This window comes from Antechinus flavipes, chromosome 4 (assembly GCF_016432865.1).
Source record: "Antechinus flavipes isolate AdamAnt ecotype Samford, QLD, Australia chromosome 4, AdamAnt_v2, whole genome shotgun sequence".
Taxonomy (NCBI): domain Eukaryota; kingdom Metazoa; phylum Chordata; class Mammalia; order Dasyuromorphia; family Dasyuridae; genus Antechinus; species Antechinus flavipes.
In genome coordinates, this window is record NC_067401.1 from 189,861,951 (window position 1) to 189,867,950 (window position 6,000).

Sequence of the window (6,000 nt, forward strand, 5' to 3'; positions counted from 1 at the left end):
TGACCTTAAAAATATAATATGGCTATATCTTTCTTCCCTTAGATTTTAGGGAAAATATAGCAGTAATCATGAGGCCCCCTGACTTTAGGAGAGTTATTGTTCTAAAAATGTCTATCAATGATTCCAAAGTCTCCTGGCCTTAGCAATACTATAGTATTTCTGACTGTCACATATATAATCTATTGGTCAGTGATAGCCAAGTTCCTGAGATAACCTCTCAGGAACCTACCTGTAAACCATAAAATGAGCAAATAAATAATATGAAGCTCTGTCTCTCTGAGACCTGGTTCTCTGCTAAATCCTTTTGGAACTTAGACTGTTTCAATTGTAGTTGCAATTATAATAAACTTTGCCTCTTGACTTGGAGATGGATTCAAGCTTACAAATTCCTTTGAGATACCTTGTGATGCTGGTCTGCAACCCCGACCTTTTGGGATCTCTTTTTGAATCACAACATTTGGTGGCCTGCCCCAGGAGAGTCTGGCTTTCCTTCTATTCATCTCCTCCTTGTCAAGACAAGCCTCCATCGTTTCTCCCTCAATACTATAGCTGGAACACCCCAAGCAATTGGAGAAGGCTTCTCTGTGTCATATTAAACTTCATGCTTAGCAAATTTTCTTTCATTGGGGATGTCCAGACTCAGAAATTCTTGTAATTTTTGGCAAAGTTCCTAGGAAATCTTTGCCACCTTTTCACCTTCTCTGGGACACCAGAGGAGACAGGTGATATAATGTGGCTTTTGGCAAAGATGGGAAAGTCCTCTTCCATGTCATTTTTTGTCTGTCTGCGTTTCTGTGCAGAATGTATGTGTCATGTTGCTATGCCTCAGTTTACTTTAATTGTTCTGCCTCAGTTTCCCTGGTGGCAACCCCCTTTCTGACCATTAGGACTGAGATAATTAGGGCTGTGGAGCCCTGGCCACTCTAGCATTCCAAAGAATCATAAAACTTCAAATGGCTTATCTCCAATGCTTGGGCATCTTCTACTTCAGACTTCCTGGCTCTTAGCTTCTTCTCTTCCAACTTATCAGAATATATGATCCTTCCTTCCTTACCTCCAACATGTCAGAACTGAATTTATGGTCCTTTCCTGGAATTTACAAACATCCAGTACTCTGCCCCCCGCCCTTTGTTTCCATGATTGCTGGAGCCCTTATAAAAGTTTCTGGAATCCCTTGCTTGTCGCTGAATGCTTTGAGACAAGAGTTGGATTCAGCTGGCTGGGGATCAACATGGATCCTGTTTGGCTGCCAGTCCAAACTCTCCACTATTAAAATATTAAAAACCCTCTAATCTCTATCTTGCCTCAGTTTCTCCAGCATTATAATTTGTCCTATGAGCTAGATTTTGTTACCCGAAAAGATTTGAAATGCGGCAAAACATAACAAACAAACAAACAAACCTTTTATGCTAGGAAAGATTTCTTAACAATCTTGACTCCCACCCTAAAAAGGGAAAAACCTGACTTTTTTTCTATGGATCCCAGCTCTGGCCAAGCTGGGGGCTACAGAAATAGTTAGTTAATGAAAATTACAGAACTGCTAAAATAACATCTTAGCAGGTTCTCAAAGTTTTGAGAATAATGATTAAGGAGTTTGGCAATTAGTCATTTTAAAATTGCAAGAAAAAATTCTGAGATTTGGGGATAATTCCAGGAATTTATCCTATTTTGAAAGAAAAAACTGTGTTGAGGTCTAGATTTGGGGTACCTAAATGAAATTAGAGTTTAGTTGAGGTCTAGTGGCAGGTTCGGGGTACAAGGAGTCAAGCAAAGCTTCCCTGCAACCCCTTTGGATTCGGCGCAAGGATACGGCAGTAAATGGAGTCTAGTAACAGCGTGACTTCCCAATAAAAGCATTTATTGGTCCGAGAGATAGATTGATAAAAGAGGTTTATTATTGGGTTTGGAAGTAAGGAGATAGATGAAGATAGAGATAAGGAGGGCACTGGACGGAGGGTCCAGTGGACAGAGGGTCCTCACATGGCTAGCATGTTTGGAATCTCTGCAAAGAGGGGTTCCCAGCATGGCCTTTTTATAATAGGAGATTTAGCTCAAGGGGCTTTTGGGTGTAGCCCCAAAGTTGGCTCAGATCCGGGTGGGGCTGGGACAGGTCAGATCTATTGGAATTCAAAGAGACCAGAATTTGTGAGTCAAAGGGTAATTACATTCACTAGGAGGGGATGGGAATCTAGAAACTAATCTTTCCCACATCAAAACCACTGAGTAAAAACTAATTTTTGCTAACCCTTCTTTAACGCTTGTCTGGAATCCCCTTCTATTCCTTTGGGAAAGAGACCCTCTCCACAACTCTGACAACTCAGCATGCTCCACTCCCTAGAGTCCTATTTGTATCTCAGTGGTGGAGATATAAGCTTTCTTAATGATTGGTCCTTGCACCAGGATGAGTTTAAACTCCAGGAAAAAAAAGAAAAACATGTTAAACAAAATCTATATGTGTGAATCCTGATAAACTTTTTTTTATCTAACCCTAAGCTGTGATTAGTATAATTTACTTTTAAAGATAAAATCTCTTGGAACTATAATTAATATTCTTTAAGTTTTGAATTGGGTGATTTCCTGATGGATCATTAAGTTAGTAATCTGCCATTTGAGAGAAATGCCTTAAATTACTCAGAGGGATACCTTCCTAACTATCACAGATGAATATCTTATCTGGGCAAGAGTTGGGAGGACAAACTTAGCCTCTGCTCAAGGCCAGATCCATCTGATTCAGTTTTCATTTCTGTTTCTTTGTTTCCCATCTGATTATTCATGGGTCTGGATATGAGATGGAATTGTTACTGCATGATTGGTTGTCAGACAGAGTCAAAGATAACTTTTCTTCTGTCATGGGTGTGCCCTCAGGCTGAAGCCTGAAGGACCTGTTTTGAGGTTATTATATCATATTCCTGCTTTTTCCTCTTATAGCAAATCTCTATAACAGAGCAAGTGGTCAGTAGAAACCACGAACACAACACAAGTTGATAGATGATATCTTGATCTGCAGCCCAACTCGAGAGGTTTCTCTGGCTGCAACCATAAAAATCCTTAACTTCTTGGCCTCCCAGGCCTGCCTTTGTCTAAGGCCAACATAGCCAGTCAATCTGTTAAGTATTTGGACCATGAATTAACTCCCATCTCCCTTTCCATCACAATGGAAAAGAAGCATTCAATCTTCTTACTTCCTGAACCTGCCTCAAAGAAACAACCTCAAACTTTCCTGGGCATGGCTGGATTTTGTGCACTTCTCAAATAAACCTGGTGTTTTGGGGGTGATCCTTCTGCCTTAAAGCAGTGGCTGCCACAGCCCTTCTAATTGAGGAAGCCATCCACTGAAGGTTTTAACTCCCCACTAGAACATCTCCCCATTCAGAACATTTTGGAAACAAGTATTTTGCCTTGCTAATGGGAAGTTTCCCAGGTATCAGGCTCTCCTGTTAGATATGCTCAGTGTGAAAATGTGCCACACTCTTAACCCGGCCACCCTGTTCCCTAACAATACTCAGTCAGGTACATCATTCACAACGGTGAGGAAGCTTTAGATTCTGTCTATACCAGTCAACCTGACTTGAGAGACATTCCTTCTCACAACACAGATGGTAAATGGTTTACAGATGGGTCCAGTTTTCTTGAAAATGGGGAAAGGAAGACAGGGTATTCTATAATTCTCAATAGTGCCTCAATAGAGGCTACGCTACTCCCCCCTCCAATCTCTGCTCAGAGAGCCAAACTTATTGCTCTCAACAGAGCTTTAGAATTGGGGAAAGGCCCTCCAATCCCTTGTGAAAATCCTGAATGGGCTATTAACCTTCCCCCATCCTGAAGCTTATGCAGAGAAAGGGTACATACCCAGGAGAGGGCTGGCAACTAGATTTTACACTTATATTCCCTTATAGAGGCTTCAAACTACTTTTGATTTTTGTTGATATCTTTATTAATTGAGTAAAAGCCTTTAGCAAGACTGAAAAGGCTCAGAGTTTTTTTTGCTAAAGGAGATCATGCCTTGCTTTGGCTGCCCAGCTCTTTACAAAGTGACATTGGCCTAGTCTTCACTTCTCAAATAACCAAGCTGTAGCTGAGGCATTTAAACATTATGATGCTTGGATTGTAGGCCTATGTCTTGAGACCACATTTGAACTCCTGACTTCAGGGCTGGTGCTTTATCCACTGCGCCACCTAGCTGCCCCTAAAATTATATTTCTAAATCATAATATTAGCATAACAACTTAATCTTAGTTTCTCTTTCCTACAAAATTACCTCCTTGATTCTGCCTCTTTACTAGATTCTCCTGGAATTAGCCCGCTGTCAAGCTGCATAATTAATCTTTGCCTTTTAACTTGGAGACTGAGTGTGGGGGTTCTTTCACCAAATCCACCAGGGGACCCTAATCTTGTTGGGGTATCTTTCTCCTCAATAATGAGTAGCTGTGTTGAGGTGTGAGAAATAAGGGGTGAGAAATACCCTAATAGCAATGGAGTCCCCAGGTTGGTGTCACAGGTTTTTGCTAAAGAATTCCCAGTCCCCATCTGCAAGCAAGGTTTTTGGTTTAAAAAAAAGGGGGGGGGGGTTTATTACACTAAGAAACAACTTCCCAGAGGGCCAGTTCCAGAAAGGAATTAGCAAAGGTAGGTTTTTGGCAAAGATGAATTTACACTGAGAGACAACCTCCCAGTGGACCAAATCCTAAAGGAAATTAGCAAAGGTTTGGGGTACAGCCTTTGATTATATTAAGGTTTCTATGACCTGGAGCTAGGGAGCAATCTCCAAATGAATTTGAGGGACTAATCAATAATGGGTAGTAATTATGCCCCAGGCCAAGATCTTCAATTGGAAATTATGATGAAAGTTTCCCTTAGGAATAGGAGAGTGGGGTTACTCCCAGAGGTCAGGAAGGGTTGGAATTTAAGTTTTTCCAACCCAGGTTCAACCCCCTCCCTCCAAAAGATCAGGGGGACACAGTTACTATTCCATCAGCTGCGTGCTAATGATTTACACCTGGATGAGCCCCACCTTTCTTTTCCAAAGTTTCTTAGTTCTGTTTATTTGAATAAGAAAATTAATTCTTTCTCTTTACCACATTATTCTTTAGCTTTCTTCATTGGTTATGATGGGGTTTGTATCCCCTTGATTCCTGGTAGTGATGAGATTAGTAGCAATAAGAGAGTTGTTAAAATCCCCTTTTGGTGGGGGGGAGGGGAGAGAGGGCAGGTTCAAAGTGAAAGAATTCACTTATACTAAAATATTAATGGCAAAAATGAAAGTTTATTTTTAGATGAGAAGTCAGCTTTGCTAAGAGACTGACTGCTATAGTGACAAAGTCCTATTAGGGAAATGGAGTCTGGCACTGAGAAAAGAATGCCTTCTCAGCTGGCAGGGCCCTAGCAAGCTACTTGGGCCTCACAAAGAATAAATTTAGAAACTGCCTTTAAAAGGAGTTTTGAGGCTTCAGGAAGTCAAGGTTCCCAGCCTAGATGCTTATCAGTATCTGGCCCAGATCTCCTATTGGAATTAACAATACTTCCAAGGGGTGCTTTTTTGACCAGGATTTCTAATTGAATCAAAGGCTCTGGCATCCCCAAAAGATAACTTCTCTGGGGGGGGATATACCTTCCCCAGGAGGGGATGAGACTTCAAAAGGGATCACAGGTCAAAAGGGAACGCAGTTTCAGAATGATAATCTTAAAGTGAACACAGCTTCAGTAAAGCAAACAGTTTTCCTCCCCCTTCAGTTAAACTATCTGGGTAGTTATTTTTTAGCGAAATTCAAGCTAATCAATTCATTCAGTCTTCTTGTGAACAAGCCTAATTAATTGATTTTGGTTAATATTTTCAGCAAAGGCCCAATACTTGATAGTAAACAAATCTCATTAATTTTTTAATTTAATGAACAATACCTATTTTAATTTATATGATTGAGGAATAGCACTAATTCATTAACTCTGGTGATTAAATATTAATAACTAAAACAAGTGATTTAAATATTAATGAACATTACTAAT